Raw genomic sequence first — 22,178 nt, 5'->3', positions numbered from 1 at the left:
CAGCTGTGTGACTCCACAAAGGATGAAGTGGGAGTTGCCCTTGAAGGTCAAGTTCAGACAGGATGCTGGGTGCACAGACCAGATCTGCTAACTTGGGTGTATTTCTCCCCCTTATCTTCAATGTCCCTCTTAGCTTTTTGTGAATATTTGTAAATTCTGGTCATTTCATTCACAGGTGGATGAAGAAATTTGCCCCAGGGAAGCAGAAGGGCATGAAAAAGAAAGGCTTCCCACCAAAGTGCAGCAAAAGGCAACACAGCCCAATTCTGTTCTTAAATTATTTATTAATTAGAAAAAAAACTTTAAATATCTGAAAAATACTATTTTCCCTGTCCCTGGGGAAAACATTGTACACAGGCAAACACAAATTTTGCATACAGCTTCAAGGCATTTCTAGAATGCCTGAGTTCACTTATGAATATCAGTTTCAAGATTTCTGACTTTAACACTCAAAAAAAAAAAAAAAAGGAAAAGGTAGGAAGGGAGAGTCAAGAAGAAGGGAAAAGTGAATGAGAGGAGAAGATTAAAGTTATCATAAGAAAGTGAGTGGAAATACATGTTTTTTTTCATATACCAACTCACTGAAAAGTTCAGATTTTTCAATACCTTCCCAGACTCAGCACTCAACACCTAAATGCCATGAATTGTTCTTCTTCCACTTAGTGAAATGTCATCAACAATGCCTTTCCTTTTTCCATGTAGCATAGCCACTGAAGCAAGACAGTGAGCAGAGAACAGTAAAAAGAAATCTCATTGCATTTAAGATTGTGCACTTGATAAAACTGTTTTCTTAGCCAGACAAAGTGTGAAATTCTTTTCATGGTTTTTAGTTTAAGTAATTTGATCGGATCACCATTCAGCTTGTCGCCCAGAGCTGCTCCATTATACTGAATGCTTCCCCAAAACTGCTTCCTCTTATCCAGCTCCTTCTCCACTGATGGAACAAGATTAACAGGATTAGGTGTCTTTCATTTGTTCCTTTTTATCAGGCAAGACTCTATTACTCATATGTTGGGAAAAGCTTTGTGTAAGTTGTTTTAACATGGTTTTTTCATTGTTCTATTTTTGAAAGGTTCAAATTTTTTTCCTATCCACCTCTTTTCCCTCTCCTTGGTAAAAGTCTATATATCTCAGTAACATAAAAGATCATCTTCTGAAGTTTTTCACCTCTAACTTGATTAATGCTCAAGAAAGCACCATCTTCCTATACTTATTAGTATATATTTTCAAAGTAGTGGAGGACAGAGGAGCCTGGCTTGCTACAGTCCAAGAGGTCACAAAGAGTCAGACATGACTTAGCAACTGAACAACAACTTCATTCCCTAATATAGTAAACAATGTACTTTAGGATTTAAGTCCTAAACATTTTTGATCACACAAGATGCACCTTTAATAAAGAAAATGCATTATTTTCCTCTGATTCTAAATTTTCCACATTAAGTCCAAGAGGAAGAGATAATTCTTTCTTTATAGTTTGATTAAGCTATTGATTTGGAGAAAAGGTAAGAAAATAGAGAAGGAAGTAAAAGAAACAAAAATAAAAGCACAAGTAAGGACTGCTACATTTCTAGGAATATGTGAGGAAAAATCCTTTTTCTCATTTTAGACTCTCCTCAATTCTGACATAGGGATCTGTAACCCAGATGGCCTCTACATTGACCAGCCTGTTAGTGAACTAGCTGTTAACGGCATCCTTGCTAAAGTTCAGCTGTCTCACAGCCCTCGCTCTGTTACCAAGGTACTCATCCCTCCTTTGCTCAAGCCTACGCACTCCATGCAGGGCATCCTAGCTGCAGGGCATCCTAGCTGCAGGGCATCCTAGCTGCAGGGCATCTTGAGTAACGCGACTCCAGCTCCGTTGAGTTGATCATCTGCTCCAAGGTATCTGAGGATGGAATCTGAATCTGGCTCAGCAGCTGGGCTCCTCCACGACACTGGGATTCCTCACTTAGGATTCTGACTTCTGGCTTTCAAAATTATGAAACGCTCTGGCCTGTGAAAATAACCCATATCGTTTAGACTTCACTTTACCACGTTGTCCTAACTTTGCTTCAATTCTCTGTTTTCCTTTTTAGCTATCCTTCAAACGGGAACACCTTTCGAGAATGCAACTGCATTTTTAATGATTTCATGAAGACGGCAGGCATACATTGTGACTGCCTCACACAAACCCAGGTTTGTCTAGGAAGCATACCGCATTCCCGCTCATGCCAGAAGGGCTTTGTGAAAAATGGGTTTCTTTCCTCCTTCTTTTCTCTTCAGGTTGAGTCTGTTGACCTTCTCTAAAATCAAAAGTTAGACAATTGGCCCTGTGTTCTGCTTTTCTTCTCTATCATTTAAGAAGGTGATGCTATAAACAGGTATATATTTAGATATATAATGCTTTCATTATTTTTGAGGGTCTTGCTGTATTGTTCTCTTATGTAGTTAATTGTTGTGACTGTCCAACAAGTCCTTCAAAAAAAATGGTTCTTCTATAGTTTTGAGGGGAAAAAAATGTTCTAGCTTTGTGCATTATTAAATTTTTGACAGTAGTAAAGTTAGTCACACAATTAAAGAGAGTTGGTTTAAAATATTTTACCAAGGTAATGGATTTGCTTTAAGGTAATAATCTGCTTCATTGACTATGCCAAAGCCTTTGACTGTGTGGATCACAACAAACTGTGGAAAATTCTGAAAGAGATAGGAATACCAGACCACCCGACCTGCCCCTTGAGATATCTGTATGCGGGTCAAGAAGCAGCAGCTAGAACTGGACATGGAACAATGGACTGATTCCAAATCAGGAAAAGAATACGTCAAGGCTGCATACTGTCACCCTGCTTATTTAACTTATTTGCAGGGTACATCATGAGAAATGCTGGGCTGGATGAAGCACAAGCTGGAATCAAGATTACCAGGAGAAATATCAATAACCTCAGATATGCAGATGACACCACCCTTATGGCAGAAAGTGAAGAAGAACTTAAGAGCCTCTTGATGAAAGTGAAAGAGGAGAGTGAAAAAGTTGGCTTAAAATTCAACATTCAGAAAACTAAGATCATGGCATCTGGTTCCATCACTTCATGGCAAATAGATGGGGAAACAGTGGAAACAGTGGCTGAATTTACTTTTCTGGGCTCTAAAATCACTGCAGATGGTGATTGCAGCCATGAAATTAAAAGATGCTTGCTCCTTGGAAGAAAATTTATGACCAACCTAGAGAGCTTATTAAAAAGCAGAGACATTACTTTACCAACAAAGTTCTGTCTAGTCAAAGCTATGGTTTTCCCAGTGGTCATGTATGGATGTGAGAGTTCGACTATAAAGAAAACTGAGCGCTGAAGAATTGATGCTTTTGAACTGTGGTGTTGGAGAAGATTCTTGAGAGTCCCTTGGACTGCAAGGAGATCCAACCAGCCCATCCGAAAGGAGATCAGTCCTGGGTGTTCATTGGCAGGAGTGATGCTGAAGCTGAAACTCCAATACATTGGCCACCTGATGTGAAGAGCTAACTCGTTTGAAAAGAACCTGATGCTGGGAAAAATTGAAAGCAGGAAGAGAAGGGGACTACAGAGGATGAGATGGTTGGATGGCGTCACAGACTCAATGGACATGAGTTTGAGTAAACCCCAGGAGTTGATGATGAACAGGGAGGCCTGGCGTGCTGCACTCCATGGGTCGCAAAGAGTCAGATACTACTGAGTGACTGAACTGAACTGAACCAAAGGTAATCGATGTATCAATGTCTTATGCCATTTTTTTAGCCTGAAGTATTTTTGGATATAACGCTAGGTGCTTATAAATGTAGAATAATTTTTCCTACAGTGAATCAAATATTTATACTGACTTTCTTCTTAATAGTGTTTTTTGCCTTTAAGTCTCTGTTGTCTGATATTTGTATAGCTACAGTATGTTTCATTTTTTGCAGTATATTATTTTCTGCACAGGTTTCTGTTTTGTTAGGTTTAAGGTATATCTTGTAAAGAATATATAGTTGAATATTTTTCCATAATCTAGAAAGCTCTGTCTTACAACTTGGGAATATAGCCATGCATTGTGATTATGGACATATTTTAAATTATGTTTGTGATCACATTTTGCATTTTTCTGAATTTGCTGCATTTTTTCGTTCATTTTTCCTTTTCTGGCTTCCTCTGAGTTATTATTTTAATTCCACTTTTCTCCACCATTTATGAAAATGCCCAATCTGTATTAACAGGAATACTTATCTAAAATGCAAAGATATTATCTTTATCCTCCTGGATCTCTGCCATTACCATGGCATGTTGTCTACTTCCTTTTATCGCACATGGTTATGTTATTGTTTTATGCAGTCTTGTTTTCTTGAAGTCCCTCATATTTAACCATTTTTTGATTAATATTGTTCTTTCTGACCTATCTCCTATAGATTTCCTTTAGTGAATACTCTGTGCTTCCCTGCAGGCGTCTTTACTTCAGCACTCTCTCTTGACTTTGGCTCATCTCGGTTTTTAATCCTACTTTGTTATTTTCTCTCACTACTTTGAAGATATAACTATACTGTGTTATTGTTTCAACTGTTCTGTCAGGAAGGTCATGCTCGTTTGAATCGTTTCTTTGTGAACAATTTGTCTTTTCTTTGTTACTTTTTTTCAAATCTTTCACTGTCTTTGTTGTTTTGCAGTTTTATTGTGTTGTACCTGGCATGAATGTCTCTCTAATTTCTACCTAGAATTTAGTGAATCTGAGGCTTAATCACTGCAATTATGGATAAACTTTATCCATTAATGTTATAAGCATTGCCTGTAACTTTCTCTATTCTCTCTCTGGCAATGTTATCAAAATGTATTAGGTTTTGAAACTTCATAGCTCAATGTCTCTTCTATATGTTGCATTCCCTTTTTCCATATTCTCAACAATTTCTTCAATTCTCTCTTTAGCTCTTTGTAACCAACCTAATGAAGTATTGAGTTTTTCATTTCAAATGTTTTATTTTTTATTTATTGACATTTTATTTCTTTTGTAAATCTACTCAAATTTTCTCTCTTATCCCTAAATCACTTTTTATACTCCATATTTTACTTATTTTTAAACTAAATTATTTTATCTGTGCCTGTCTTTTACAGTATCTTTATTCCTTGCTGATTATATCCTGTTGTTTATAGTTTCTACTGGTTTCAATCATGACTGCTCCTCTGATCGTGTGTTGCATATATAATTTAGGATTGCGAGTATATCATTGACTGACTTTGATCAGTAATAATCTTTGCATCCCTGGATTGAGGATATTTTCTTCTAGAGAGTCCCTCTTGCCTTCATTGAATGCCCCAGGGCATCACCTTGCTATAAGTTATTTAAATTAATTCCTGGTTTAGATTTTTCTAAGTCATGCAATTATGATAATTATCCAAAGAAGAAAGAAATTTTCATTAAAGTATTAATTTTCCACTTGGTGCCAGGATGAAGGCAGACATATTTCTTTATAATCTTCCTTTTCCAAAGGTCAGTTCCTCTTTTCCTGGCCTCCCCCTCCCTAAGCATGTAGTATGTCTTTAAGGAGGGAAGCTCAAGCTCTTATTTTCATCTCCTGCAGGGTCAAGGCCTTGTCTTCTGCCTGTGCAGCCAACCCAGGAGAGCTAAAGCATCAGGGCTCATTTAAGTCTGTTTTCAATTCTGCCTTAACTTTGGACCTCTGGGAATATTCCGCATTGCACTAGTGTATTTACACACTTGCCTGCTCACATACTTAGGGAATTTCACTATGTACCTAAAATTACGTTTCTGTATTTTATCCAATATTTCTAGACATTTGGTATGGAGAGTGTATTCAGGATATAGTCTGGCCATATTGTTATAAATAGAACTCTAAAATATAATGTTTGTCATAGGGTCAGTTCTATATTTTCTAGTAACTTCCTCTACCCTTCTAGATCTTTTCTTTTTAAGATTTCTTTTGATGCGGACCACTTTTAAAGTCTTTATTGAATTTGTTACAATATTACTTCTGCTTTATGTTTTGGTGTTTTGGCCATGAGGTATGTGGCTCCTCGGCCAGGAATCGAAACCAAGTCCCCTCTATTGGAGCGTGAAGTCTTAACTTCTGGACCATTAGAGAAGTCCCAAGATCTAGAAGAGAAGATTTTTGGAGCTAAAATTAAAGGCCCTTCTCAGTGAAGCCCTGATCTCTAGTTTTTAGTAAAATCTTTAGGAAATAGGAAGAGAACAGAAACTGGATGAATTAAAAATTCCTTGCCTTTGGGAAGATACCATCCTAAGGCAAATAGAGTCTCCAAGTTGTGAATTGGTCAAAATGTAGGATTTGGAGCAACTTTTCAATCAGTTTAGTTCAGTTCAGTCACTCAGTCATGTCCGACTCTGCGACCCCGTGGACTGCAGCCCGCCAGACTTCGCTGTCCATCACCAACTCCCGGAGCTTACTCAAACTTAATGTCCATCAAATCGGTGATGCCATCCAACCATCTCATCCTCTGTCATCCCCTTCTCCTCCTTAGCAAGAGGAGTAAACATTGAGACAAACTGCAGCAACTTTTATGAACACTTAATCCAATTTCTCTCTTTCACCTCTTTTTTGTTCTTACTGATTTTCTTGTTGTTGTTTTAAGTACCACTCTTTCTACACCTAAATGCACTTGCTCCACCACCAGTATTTTATTTTACTCAATGGTTTAACTAGTATCCAGAGATGAGCTCCCCTTTAACCATATTGAAAAGTTTGGTCTGTGTGACACTCCCTTCACACCTGCATCTTCCTTCCACTGACTGACTGAGTTCCCATCTCCATAATCTAACAATGCGTGTTAACTAGCGCTGGGCTGCTTTTTTTCAGGGTAAAAGCAGGACAAAAATGGTTATTTTTCAAAAATCCTAAATCGTAAGAAGCATGACACATCGGGCTCTCCTTACAATGTTCTCATTGTGCTACCTCCAGGAAGCGAGAGGAAGCTAAGACATCTTCTAGACTTCTTAGACCGCATACAGTGTTTCAAACTTACTACACCCAATACAATGTGATACTACTATAACATCTATGATTGGGTTCATTGATGGGTTTTTAATTCACATGTGCCTTTCTAATGATATATTCTGGGAGGAAATTCCATTCCATTCATTTGTCAGTAGCTCCTGATAGAGTCTCATCATATGGCAGCAAATTCTGTGTTTCAGTTCTCCACAAAAATTAGCTCTGCCGTGAGGTAGATGGACCAAAGAATTTTAAAAGGTTGTAGAACTGAGCCCATGTACTGAAACGTACCATGCACCTCAGCAAGAGGAGTAAAAGCATTGAGACAAACCACAGCCCACCTGCCAGGAGATGGAAGCAAACCTATCAGGAAGAGAAGCCTCCCACTTGAACCAGACAGCTCAGGAGACCCTCCCAAAGGCTGGTGAAGATAAGGGTGGGTGATCCACTTTTACTAAAGTGAGAGAGGAAGAGAAAGGAAGGCAAAGAGTTCAGAATATAGACAGATATTTGTGCTAAAAATCCTGGTTTTTCAAAGATAAACATTTGAAAACTTTTCACAGGATCATTGAGAAATAAATACACTCCTTATCTTCAGCGCTCCTAAAGCCAGAAGTGGAGATTTTTAAGAGTAAACACTAAGGAACATACCCGCTCTAAAGATGGGTATCTGCTGGTTTTGCTCTTGAGTATGTCCTCCGGGAGGGTGGCATTGACCTTGGTGTGGTACGCCCAGCATCTATCAGACAACGTTTTCTAGACCAAAGCAGAGCATTTCTGAGGTAATAGTTGTGTCTACAAGCTCTCTGATCCAAGTGACCTAACATGAGTCAGGGGTAACTTCTAAGATAATCAAAGACTGATTTGTTAGAACAAGTACAACAAAGAGCAAAGCAAATGAGGAGTTTTTGAACTTCTCTGGGGACCTCATTTGAGCTGAGAAACTTTTGAACTTCCTCGGATGCCTCAAGCATGAATTTTCTTCTCTTCTTTCCCAGTAGCAGACTGAGACTAGTTTATAAGCAGTTTTAAATTGCAAACAGATAGGGAAATTGCCCAACACCTCATTTGACTTGTTGAGCATTTAGCCAACAAATCTTTAACAAGATTAGGAAGGTGCCATGTAAAACAGAATTTGAAAGTGTCCATCCAAGACCTTTTGGAATTTAAATGTATTATAAGTTTTTCCAACCCCAAAGGAGAACCTAAGCCAGGCTGGTAGATTCTATAATAAGTACATTTTGGAGGAAATTGTTATTTGACAGATAAAATGAATTTGGTAGTGGAGGTCTAGAAACCAGTTCTTCAAATAAAGCTCATAATCATCTTTACATATAGCAACTGCTTTATGGGTGGGGGTCTAATTAGAGTCTGCTATCATGTTGAATTGAATATTTTAAGCAGAAAAGAATAATTTAAAAATATTATCTGTTTCTTCAGGTAACTTTATTAACTCCACACACACAGAGACCCAGGACTTACTCCGATTTACCTTTGGAAAGGTCAGTCATCTTCCACCCCAAGAGCATAGAGGATTAGTTAATTTGCTAAATCAATCAAAATTTACTCCTGAGAGTTACTTGGTATTCATCCCACACTAAAACCGATCCACCCTCAAAATCAAAGATTTAATATCTCAGTAGCTTCAATTCTTATAATCTCCTGTACCAGTTTTCCATGAAACCAACTCATGGTCATGAAGACCTCTAATCCATTGTCCCCTCCACTTCCATTAGCCTCTCCTTTTTCTTCCTCAGGCTGGAATTCACAGGTTTCCATTACTGTCAACCTTTCACAGGCACATTCTTTCTCAAGAGTTGTCTATCAGTCACTCGGGGGAAAAAAAGCAGCCATTGATTCAATGGCCATTTGATTTCACCATGTCCAAAATTCTACAACTGAGAATTGTCACATAATATCACACAAAAGGTGGTTCAACAGAAGCCAAAAGTCCCAAATCATTTCTCAGTAGCCTCCATGAAATTCCTTTCTCTTTCTCTCTCCCCATCTCTCCCTCTCTTTCTCTCTATCTCTTATTTCTTTCATGCATTCTTGGCAGTTAGAAAAGTATGCATGTTTTGTTCTAATGGTTTCACTTATAACTTGTTTCAATACTTATTTACCCATGATGAAACTTATTTCACTTCTTGGAAAAATCAAACCATGTCTTTTCCTTACTCCTCAAATTTTATGCCTTCCTGCTTCCACTGAACACATTATCTTGCACTTCACTGAGACAATCCTTAGATAATATCTTTCTTCCTGTTTCTTTTGTGCATACCTTGTTTCTCTCCTCTTTTGCAAATAAAGTATTCCACCACCACCACCCCCTCCAGGCAATAAAGAATCTATCTGTCTCAATCTTCCCAGGACTTTCTTGGAGTGACTCCCCTCCCATGAATTCTCATTCTCTTGATTTATCTTTTTCTTTACACAAACATGATCCAGGTTGTTGTTGTTTAGTCATTAAGTTGTAGGTTTTCAGCCCCATGGACTATATAGCCTGCCCACTAGACTCCTCTGTCCATGGGATTTTCCAGGCAAGAACACTGGAGTGGGTTGCCATTTCCTTCTCCAGAGGATCTTCCTGACCCAGGGATCGAACCCACGTCTCCTGCATTGGCAGACGAATTCTTGACCACTGAGCCACCAGGGGACCATTAAATAAAATAAAAAGGAAGAAGCCCTCTTGATTATCCATTCTTCCCTAGGTTCTCCCACCCTCCTACTTTGTCCTTTTCCAACCGTTTTCCATATTCCAGGTAAAATGATGTATTGGAGGTCAGCCATGTTGGTAGCTCTCCTCCCCGTCTCCCCTTGAGTCTTGGGCCATTTTTTCTCAGCACGGCTCTCCAGGCAGCCTGGCTTCCCTTGCTCTGCCATCTTCCTGGCATGCTTGCCTATGGTAGCTCACACGGCTGAATCCTTCTCATCCTCAAATAGCAGCTTAAATACTATTCTCTCAGGCAGGATTTTCCCAGTAATCTTCTGTTAGCAGTGGCACAGGCATACCCCACTGCTTTATTTCCACCGCAGAGCACGGTTCCCGACTCTTTAATGAATTTGCAGTGGGTTGCGTTTACATGTGCTTATCTGTTATTTTTCTTGCCCCCAGCTGACAAGACGTCTGTCTTTTTGTTCTCTGGGATATCCCTGATATTTAGCTCAGGGCCTTAATAAATGTTTATTCAATGAATGAATGATGAATGCCAGCTGTGAGGCTCAGGCAAATATGTACTTGAGCCAAAGGTAGATTCTAAATATGCTTGTCTGTGGCTCTTACTACTTTCCTCATAGTGTATATGTTCAGCAAGAGGAATGGACCTTGTCTACAGTATGTACCCAACAAATATTTGTTGAATCGATGAATGACTGAAAGTGGTAATATGTATCAGAAACAGATATCAGATTCTTTGTAGTTTTTATTGGCCTTTTCTTAGCCTTTGGCCATTGGAATCATTTATAGATGATGCTATGTACTTAGAACCAGACCCTGGTTACTGACCCATGAACTTCATGTTCTTTTTAACTCCCTGCTGAGGGTCTGAAAATGGTGAGACCTGCAGAGAAGTTAAAATTTCCAACTGAAAAAATAAGAATAATATTTGACTCTTTTTTCCCCCTTAATCTGATATTACTTTTGAATATATATAAACTGCCCCTGGTACAGGAAAATAAAATAGTCGTATCAGATTGTATACTTATCTCATACATATTTATTATGCTTTTATTATCCATAATCCTGCTACCTAATGGCTTCCCAGGGGGCACATGTAGTGAAGAACCCACCTGTCAATGCAGGTTAGACCTAAGAGACATGGGTTCAATCCCTGAGTCGGGAAGATCCCCTGGAGGAGGGCATGGCAACCCTCTCCAATCTTCTGGCCTGGAGAATCCCATGGACAGAGGAGCCTGGTGGGCTATAGTCCATGGGGTCGCACGGAGTCAGACACAACTGAAGCGACTTAGCACACACACATGCTACTTAATTACAAATAAAATCATTAAACATCAAATAATCTTATAATAAAATTACTAGTTGGTATTCCTTATTTCAAGCAGATGGTAAATAATAATTCTACTTAATACGATAACATTTTGTTGCTTTAGTATTAATTTCTCCACTATTTGCAAAGTAGCATTTGGATGAATTCATTAATAATAGGGCCATGAGAGGCATCAGCTATCCTGTGCCATGACCTTCAAGTAGTTTCAGGCTAAAATTATTGTATCCAAACCACATAGACTATAACCTTTGAACTTCTGCCATCTATTTGTCTACTCAATAAGGCAAGTTTGAAAAGATCATTTAAGCGAGATCCTGGCTTCGTTAGATTAGTTATCAGATCATCTCAAACAAACGCGGGATGACTTTCTAACTAGGCTGTGTCTCTGGTGGGTTCTTCAGCCTTCATAAGGCACACAGAATACCCTCTTGCCTCACTTCCCACCGGGGCAGCATGGAAATACACACATGTCCCTGTCAACCTTGAGAATTTAATCGAGAAAAGTCGTCACTCAAGACAATTTTCTCAAAAGGTATCTGGTGCATCCGTTCTTCTAGGTATTTCACAATGAAAATGTCAGTGGGTCAACGATGGACCAGCAGAGACCCATGAGAGCAGAACTGCTTAGCTGCTCTAACCTCATCGTATGTATTGAGGTCCACGCAAAGAGGAGCCCAGGGAAACGAAGGGACAAGTCAACAAGAACGTATTAATCACATCACAATGTTTTCCAGTTTAAAACACCGGCGATAATTTCTATTGTTTTAAAGAACTTTGGCGATTTTTTTCAAATTCTGATTTTTCTCTCTTTTGTCTCATTTTCAACTTAAGTTTCTGTTTGTCACATATAACTGACCACAAATATTTTCCAAAATAAAAATATGTGCATACAGATATACATAATTACACATATATATACACAGGTAACATATGTATGAAATACATAATACACAGTGCATAACATAAATGAAATATATAACTAATTCTTCTAGCAGCTCTCTCAAATCGAGTCACTGGACTTTTTGAGGAGAGTGTTTTTAACCAAAGAAATAAGTCTACTATAACACAGTTTTACCCCAAGGGAAGGCATGAGGAAAGTATTAGTGAGTAGGAAGAAAAATAGCCAAGCGACACTCAAATTACAAGTTAGCTCTTACCTATCCCATCTGATCACTGGACCATTGTGATGTACACACAATTTTCAAAATCAATTTCTTTCTAGATTTAAGGCAGAAAATTGGAGCTTACTCTTCTCACTTTGATCCTGTTATTGCTTTATCTTGGGCCATCATTAAGCTATTTGGTAGCTTTTCTCCCCCCATATTGTTTCTTCTTTTATCTCTACTTCATAGTCAGAAACAGCCTACCCAGGAGGTCTCCTGGACTTTAAAAATTAATCTATTCATAATTTGTTAAGGAACACTTGCTCTGTAGGCAGCACAGTGCTAGACTTTGGGGATTAACGAGTCCAAGGCATAGTCTTTTTCTGTGTGTCCAGCCAGTAGCATAATAGGTTCATCTCCACTGCTGTGTGGGTGACATGAAAACAAACACAAGAGAAAGAAGAAACAAAGGCTGCTTTTCTGAGGGGAGGGGATGTCTGAGTTGATTTCAAGGAGAAAATCTGGACCCTGAAAAGTAGAGTGAGTTTGGTATGGTAGCTTTAAAAAAATGATATAGAATTTCTGAGGACAGGATAAGTAAAAATGTAAATATAAGCATGCTTTGCAAAAAATCCATATTTTGAGAACCTTGAGAAGCAGTATAGCATAAAAAATAATAACCATAAAAATGATAGTTATTATTGTGATTAATCATAATAATAATATTCAGTAAGCAGTTAAGTTTATATGCATTGGCTAATTATATCTTTACAACCCTATGTTTTAGGTATTATCAGTATTCCCACTGGACACATGAGGAAATTGAAGTCCAGAGATGTTAACTCAATTTCCCAAAGTCACACAACCAGACCAAACATGATGGCCCCAGAGCTCACCCAACCAGGGCTAACCCCTCATCTGCTGTGAACGTCCTGTGTGCCCTTAGGTGAGTTAGTTCACATGTCTAGATGCAGTGGTCTCATCTGTAAAGTGGGATTATATAGAACTACCTCTGCAGAATTATTAAATGCTTCTTAGTAAGGAGTTGCTTCATGTTCCTTTTTCCACTGTTTCTCTTTCCATCCTGGTCGCTCTTGCTGGTGTAGTATAGTGTTTTTTTAGTTAGGAATTTACGTGGAGGCTGGAAATAGAGATCTATCACAAACAGTGTAGGTCCTTGAATGTCTGGTATTATCCACACAAAAATGAATATTGCTGTCTGTAAGTTACCCCAGGACAGGAGTACCGCTTGATGGGTCTAGTGTCGTGATGTCTGGTGGAGGATTGAAGGGTAGATTCGTACTAGATGCTGAATGCCCCAATGAGGTCGTTCACTCACACTCCTCACTTCTTAAGATGTGAGTCGGCGGGACCACGGGTTGTCATGGAGCGGTGTGAGATAACTGAATAGTACGTGAGGCTCTCCCCCTGAGGCCACGTGGAAACAGAGAACCACTGGAGCGACAGAAGGAAATGGGGAGGAAGAAGAGATGGCAGCCCTGCCCTTCGCCACTTGGAACATCAACTGTGGGGAAACTCCCCAAGTCCACAATGCTTGGCCGAAAGTTCAGACGAATGCCACGGCAGAGTGGTTTTGCCCCTCCTTCCTGCAGAACCGTCACCCATGAGACACCTTTGCTGGGAGGGTTAACCCCAGCAGGAGGGCCATCCTGAAGAGGTTCAGAATTGCCTGCCTCATCTCCTGAGGATCTGAGAATCCACCACCATCAGTGTGTCTATACTGCCTGTCTGCATCTCTATCAGTGATTCTTAAAATACTCTGCCGCTTTCCTAAACCCTAAGCTGGACTAAGATTTTTTTTAGTGGAAACTTTAAAAGAATGAAATGTAAACACTAAAAACTCACAGGTAACACTCTTCTAGGTACAATTATGGAGTGGTAAAGGCAAATCCTAGACAAAGAGTTTCGGATCACAAAACTATACTTTTTTTTAATTTTTTGCCAAATACAGTACAAAATAAATAAGTCCAGTGAGTTTTTCATAGACTATATTATTTTCAAGAAATTCATCTTTGATCCCTAAGCCTACAGCCCTCTTAAAGACTTTCCAGAAACACTGAAATAGAAGCAAAATGAGGAAGCCAGCTCAGTGCCATGAGACATGATACAGAAATGCAATGCTATTTCAATCACAACTTTTTTCTAACAGCTTCCTCAATTTAATGCTCTTTGCCATTGTGGTGTGTTCAATATCGCTGCACACTTGGAAGTACAAGGCACTAATTTCCATGTCCCTGTTTTTACAGAAACTGAGGAGCAAGGATGACTAGTGAAGTGGGGACTTAAAAGATATTCAAAAAGATGATGGCTTTTAAGGTAGCCTAATGTCAGCAGAGAAGTTATGCTCACACAGGACATTAAGGCTTTAAGGAATTGCAGGAGTCCATTAGGAAGAAATTGCTTGCTGAATTTTAGCCCTTCCTTCTTAAAAACACACTCCTATTACTTGTCATAGTTTGAGACAGACTTTAAATGCTACTTTTAGGAAGTGGGATCTGTTCTTTTAGGTCACTCTATTCGCTAACTTAGGAATCTTTTTGTAAGAAGCCCTGCTTTATGTGACTGCTAACATTTGTTTTTTGGTTTGTAGGAAAGCTCATATCAACTTTTATGGCAAATGCATTTCATTCAGTCAAACAGTCACTATGTCAGAACTCTTTCTGCGAGTGTGTATGTATGTTAGGGGCTGGACTGTAATGGTGAGCGAAATGGGACATAGATTTTTACACCCTAATGAATAAGATGGGTATTAAGAGCATAGTAACAAAAACAAGTGGTAACTCCTACAAAGGAGACGTATGTGTTTCCATGATAAAGTCTAGCAGGTGAGAACAAGAGGGAATCTTGCCTAGACTTGGCAGGAGGAGAGAATATTCTAATCATTGGTGAGTCTATCCTGGATAGATGTCAAGGGTAATGAGAGAAAAATCACAGCCTCATTCAGCATCTGAAGTTGAAAATTGTATAAAACATTTCCTTATAATAAACAAAAACAGTTTCCTTTGGTTTGTAAAATCTCTTTTTAGAAACACACACGTGAATTTTCTTTCTCTACTTAGTTACTCTCCTGTCCTAATCCTGAAAATTCAGACCCTGATTATTATAATAGCTGAAACTGAAGTTTATTGGAATAATGATGCAATCTAAAATGAATTTTCTTAAGTCCTCGTGAAAGGTCACAATTAGGTCCAAAGACTTTTTTTTTTTTTTTTTTAGTGAAAACTAGAAGCAAGTCTTAAATTGAGTGTTTTGCTTGCTTGCCCAGGTTGGATCCTCTTCACCAAAAATCATAACAGAGCAGACAAAATAAAAACACAACCCTCAGTCTAATAACTTCACTTATTGAAAACAATTCCTCTGTTCATCAGTGGGCGATAACAGAATTCCTTTTCATTTTTCTTGTGGACATTGCCAATGAAGACACACATTCCTAAATGACCATTTTAAATGCTTGCCCTAGAAATAAAAGCCAGACACTGTGTACAGAAAAAACAAAAAAATGCCTTGCTTCTGAAATCACTTTCCTGCTTCAACACATTTCACTATCTGAATTTATGGAGCTGTCCGAATTCCCATAATAATCATGGGATAATGAATCCCTTTGGCCAGGTAGCTGCAGGCTCTAAAATGGACTATTTGTTTTTAGGAGGAAAAAAAAATTAGTGGACACTGACACAATATTAATGGCTAGCTTAATCCACTCCTTGTTTTTCTTTGCTTTGATTAAAGTATTCTGTGATCATATGGGCAGCACTCATAATCTTATACCAAGCGATAAAACTCAAAATAAAATGGCACATCTGTGTTTCTGCCAGGGAATTTTTAGTCACTGAGAAAGGTAAAAAGTTTTGTCTTAAAACCATTCACTTTATGATGTGTTTTTTTTTTAACCTAAAATGTATTCATCTTACACTTGAAATGCGTATCATGAATGTAATTCATTTTCTTCAACCATTAACACATGGGGGAGGTTTGAATCAAACAAAGCAAGCAAATTGGGCTCTTTCTCAGGCTTCTGGAAACCCCAAAATTTTAGTAGTAGACCTATTAGTGCTTACTTTATTTGTTAATTTATAAGGTTTTAATCATATATGGATCACTTATCCAAACATATGCAGTCATTCTGGCTGCAATATGGAAGTCTCTGCTGTTTGGCAAGTGCACAAATTAAAACTCTGCTCTAAGGGGGTCTCAGCTAAGTGTCTATGCAACCTGGAGGGGTGGGCTGGGGTGAGGAGTGGAGGAGGGTCCGCGAGGGAGGGCACATACGGATACTTGTGAAGCAATTATACTCCAATAGAAAAAACCATAAACAAAGTGTTTAAAACAACTTTTAAAACCCTGCTCTACAGAACATTGCTCACCTTTAGAGCAGGATGAACAGTGAAGTTTCTTATCCCTCCCATTTTACATATAGTAATAACAAGCACTGCGTTGATTTAAACTAACCACAAACCAATAAGACAGTGCTTTTGCTGCCCCCATTTTACAGATGGAAAAGTGCAGAGAGGCTGTAATGAGTTGCCATGGTCACAGAGCTGGGAACTGGCAAAATGAGCAAGGACCCAGGTCTCCAACCCCTTGTAGAGGTCATGGCAAGAGTATTATGAGAATCCACAGAGCCACTGCAAGCAAATCACTTGAGCCAGTATTTTTTGGCCTCATTTTTAAAAAATTATTTATTTATTTATTTATTTATGGCTATGCCTGGTATTTATTGCAGTGCACAGGCTTTCTCTCATTGCAGCTTGCGGGCTCTATGTGTGACGGCTCAGAAGTTGTGGTCCAGGGGCTCACTTGCTTTGAGACACGTGGGACCTTCCAGGAGCATGGATAGAATCCGTGTCCCCTGCATTGGCAGGCAGATTGTTAAACCCTGGACCACCGGGGAAGTCCCTCATTTTATTTCTTTACTTTTCAGATCCATTCTAACCAAACAGAGAAATACCAAAAACTTCCGAGGAAAAAGGAAATGCTTCCCTTCCTTCCTTGTCTCTGCCCGGGACTTATTTTCATAATGAGTAGTACTGGAAAACTACACTTAGCTTAAGACCTAGAAGGCCTCTAAGAAACCACAGTGGTTTGGTTTATCCTTTCATTGCAAAGCTACTTAAATAATTCTTCACATTCTACACACAGAAAATCTATCAGATCACATGAGCAACATTCAAAACAATGATTCACACAGATAAAGAATTCACCTGCCGATGCAGGAGACGCAAGAGACAGAGGTCTGATTCCTGAGTCAGGAAGATCCCCTGGAGGAGGAAATGGCAACCCTCTCCAGTATTCTTGCCTGGAGAATCCCATGGACAGAGGAGCCTGGCGGGCTACAGTCCATGGGTCACAAAGAGTCAAATATGTCTAAGCAACTGAGCAGGCACATAGCTATATGGTGATCTTAACATAGCCACAGTCAAGAAGAATTATATTTCATCCTGAGGCTTTCACCCAGGCAGCCCAGTCAGGACGATGCTTTGCTTTCTGTTTTCTTCATCGCATAGCAAGCTCCCTAGCGCCCGCTGCGCCTAAACCTGATGCATTTGCTTTGTTTTACATGGCAACCAAGGGCCAAGTCACACTGCGGTAACTGGTTTCTAGAAGTCCTCAGAGAATTCCTCTCTGCCCCATTTGCAGTCGCTCTGTTCATCCCATGACAGAGCTCTGCTATCCATCCTGTGCACATTTCTAGCTCAACAAAAAGCGAATTCCATGAGGTAGAACTTCAGAGTTGTTCTCATTCAATGTTACAAATGGTTCTCGGCTGACATTGATGAAACTCCTCAAATGTCTGATGGGACGCTGGTGACAAAGATAAATGCCATCCGCCTGTGTGAGAGCAGGCACTCCTGTGAGTTGAGAAAAAGTGAGTAGGTTTGAAACTTTAGTCTGGAGGTCACCTCTAGCGGAACATTGATTTTAACCATTATCAACATTTAGTTTCTTTCTGTTTAAATAATGAACATTGTCTACATTATTTGCTTAAGAAAATGCCAATAGCTATAATGACAGGATAATATTTACTTATTAAATGAGATAGTATGTAGAATATTTGAAATCATCTCTATTGTAAAGGTGACTTCTCTCAGATCTTGCAGGGCCCTAAAATAGATGTATTGTAATTTTAAATATACAGTAATTATTGATTTGCTTGGCTATCTGCTTCAGATTGTAAGTTCTAAAGGACAAGATGCGCTAACAGATAAATAAGAAAATGAATGAATGAAGGGACAAATGTATTCTCATTCATCCCACTATGCTCGGGCTTACAGACCATCCCTGTTAGCACTGTTACTCCCTTCTCTGAATCTAGTCAATCACTAGGATCCACTACCTAATTTTTAGGATAAAATGTGTGACCTCTTTCCTCATTCTGCTGCTGAAATCCAAGCCTTCTTCACTTGTACCTCAACTCCAGTTTTTTGTTGTTGTTTTTTTCCCCCTTTGAAGGTCAGCTTTCATAAGACCACCAGCAATATTCATTTTTCCAAAATGCAAATCTAATCCTGCCACGCTCCTTCACAGGCTTCATCACTTGCTCATGGATGGCGTGCAAGGACCTCCATGGCCTGACTCTCCTACGGGCATATCCTGATTCACACCCCTCTGGTGGTACAGACTCTAAGAGCCCTGTCTACCCCTTCCACTGGCACTGACTGCTTTTTGGCTCCGTGCTCTATTTCTCTCAACCTTAATCTATTTCTCCGCAGCAAGGTGCAGTTCAGGTTGCCTCTTCCAAGGGAGCCCTCCAGCCTTCTGTGGCTGCTCCTCCAGAAGGGCACCCCATCCTGTCTCATGGGCACCTTGGCAGGCACACCCCACGTTGCTCACAGGAGACATGGCAGCGGCCAGCTCCACACCTGAAAAATGATTAGCACGGATATTCTACATCCATCCTTATTCTCTTCACTTAATGAGGGCCTGACTCAGAGAAAACACAGGAGGAAGGAAGAACTCAGGCGAACCTTGTGGAACAAGCTGCCCCATCTCTGTGGATGCAAATTAAACACTGGTTTCTCCAGGACAATACATTGCAGCCTTCTACCTCGTAACCGAGTGTAACTTTATGTTTATAAATTTGAAAGTAATGAAAATCAGATTTATCTCCCTCATTTTGGATTTGGCTAGTTGTGCTAAACAACCAACGGAATGGAGGCCATTTAAAACACCTTCCATTTCATGAGAAGTCATTGATTTCTTTTCCTGGAAGTTGTACAGGTAACAATTTCCTAACCAAAACTGACTACATAATTGGTCTGTCTTTGCATTGGTAGAAAAACAAAAAGTCAATTAGATGGTTATTTTCAATTTTTTTTTTCCCCACTGCGGGTATTTCAGTCCTACCCACATATGTTCAAAATTAAACGTATTTATTACCTTATAGCTCAACTTATTAATAGTAAAAGGTGTAAAATCTCCAAAAGCAGAAAACTGGCAACCAGAGTTCTTCCATTTTGGGGCCAGCAAAGCTGAACCCCAAAGTCAGGAGGAAAATTCATGTGTGTTCTTGCTATTGAGGACATACCTGTTCTGTTCTAAATCTTGCCTTTGTCACAAAGGTTGAATTGACATAGAAATTATGTGGCAGATTGATAAGAATGGCAACAGTAAAATATTGGCCAGAAATTACGCTGGAGGCAGGCTTTGCCCACAGATAAGGGGGAAAGTCCCATTCAAACCCTCCAGTCTTTGTGTCTAATCAAACAATGGGTAGCAATTGCACAGAAATCCCTGGCGTAACAATAGACTATAATCACTCTGCAGCATAAATCTTTAAACCGATCCTAAGCTTCTGGATTAAAGTGAGTCATGGAGTATCAAAGAAAAGGGTGGAGGCTCTGAAACATAAAATAAGGAAATGACATGAAGTGTCATTTATTAAAGCTGCCCTAGACATAAAGGGGGCACCATAATAATCATTGAGTGATGGCTGCAATCAGGGCTCTGTGACAGGCCATTGAGATCTAAAATGAAAAATTGAATTATTACTAAATAAAAGGTTCTGTTTTCATTGTTGAATTTATTCATGTATTTAATACAATTTAGTTATCTTGGGGGTTATATTTGAAGGTCAAAGAATAAAAGGGAAGCATTTAGCCTATTGCAAAGATGTCCCTTGGTTCTGGGGAGTTCTCCTGGATTTAGAAAAAAGGTTACATCTCTTATTTAGGCTTTATGAGAGTAGACATTTCTCTAAAGAAGGACAGAGCACCAGAGGACGGAGAGAGGCAGAGACAGAGATGGAGGCAGAGATAGAAATAGATAAGGGCAGTCCTGGCGGCTCAATGGTAAAAAATCCACTGCCAATGCAGGAGACAGGTTCAATCCCTGGGTCAGAAAGATCCTCTGGAGAAAGGGTGACCTCCTCCAGTATTCTTGCCTGGAAAATTCCAGGGAAAGAGGAACCTGGTGGGCTGCAGTCCATGGGGTCACAGAAGAGTTGGACACCACTTAGACACTGGAAAACAACAACATAGGTGAATCGGTTCACATAATTCTGGAGGCTCACGTGATTATGCAGGCTGATCTGCCATCTGCAAACCAGAGACCCAGGAAACCCTATGGTGTAGCTCCAGTCCAGAGTATGAAGGTTCTAGGACCAGAAAAGCTGATGATCAAAGTCCTGGTCCAAGGGCAGAAGAAGACTACTGTCCCAACTCAGGCGGTCAGGCAGAGAACAAATTTCCCTGCATCCTGCCTTTTGTTTTTGTCAGGCCTCCAGTGATTTGGATGAGGGCCAACGACATTGGGGAGGACAGTCTGCTTTACTCAGGGCACTGATTCAAATATTCATCTCATCCAGAAACACCTTCACATACACACCTAACCTTTCTCTAATGTCTGGACACCCCATGGCCCAGTCAGATTGACACATAAAATGCAAGCAATGAGTCACTGTGTAATGACCACAGTGATGCATATTAGACAGTGATATCCACTGCATCCATTGTGTTCAAACGCTGTTGTGTCCAACTCTTTTGTGATCCCCATGGACCGTAGTCCACCAGGCTCCTCTGTCTATGGGATTTCCCAGGCAAGAACACTGGAGCGGGTAGTCGTTTCCTTCTCCAGGGGACCTTCCTGACACAGGGATTGAACTTGCATCTCCTGCATTGGCAGGTGGGTTCTCTAACACTAAACCACCAGGGAAGCCCATCATGTCTATTAGACAACTGCTGATCTCCTATCATTGAGCATCTATCTAAAACCTCATATTTGTATGACATTTATGCTTTAATTTGCTTGCAAAGGTATTTAAGCTCCCAGCCCTAAAAACAGCAGAAAACTACTTCTTCTCTTGAATGAGAGTTCCTAATTTTAACTAAGAACCAGCAATTTTAAAAAAGCATAGACATACTGGGGATTTTTTTTTCTGCTTGCTCTTTGGGCTTTTTCACTTAACTTTCCCTCTTGTTGAGCCACCAGTAGCTTCTCCTGATCTTTCTTCTTGTCAGAGTCTATGTAAATATTCACTTAAGTAACGCAGTTCAAGTCCCTTGGGCTGCAAGGAGCCCATTGCAGCCCATTGACTGGTTAGTCAATCCTAAAGGAAATCAACCCTGAATATTCATTGGAAGGACTGATGCAAGCTGAAGCTGAGGCTCCAATGCTTTGGCCACCTGATGCAAAATGCCAACTCATTGTAAAAGACCCTGATGCTGGGAAAGATTGAAAGCAGGGGGAGAAGGGAACGACAGAGGATGAGATGGTTGGATGACATCATTGACACAATAAACATGAATTTGAGCAGACTCCAGGAGATAGTGAAGGGCAGGGAAGCCTGGTTTGCTATAGTCCATGGGGTCACAAGGAGTCAGACATGACTTAGTGACCGAACAACACAGCACATTCTGAAGCAAATATTTATAAGTCTTAATCTTTTCCAGTCCTTTTATTTTCTCCTGGAAGAATAAGTTTATAAGCAGTGACCTCAAAGTCTTCCAGAAACTTTAACTCCAATGCCAATGGCCCCTTCAGTGACTAAATGCTAGTGTGATGCTCATTTATCATGCTTTTATTTTAAAATATCACCCTCTGAAAAGCAAACATTTTTTCCTGAGTCAAAGTTATGGAAAAGAGAAATTGTGTTCTGTTATTAAGAAA

This window comes from Muntiacus reevesi, chromosome 11 (genome assembly GCF_963930625.1).
Source record: "Muntiacus reevesi chromosome 11, mMunRee1.1, whole genome shotgun sequence".
NCBI classification, from domain to species: domain Eukaryota; kingdom Metazoa; phylum Chordata; class Mammalia; order Artiodactyla; family Cervidae; genus Muntiacus; species Muntiacus reevesi.
This window is presented reverse-complemented; position numbering follows the sequence as displayed.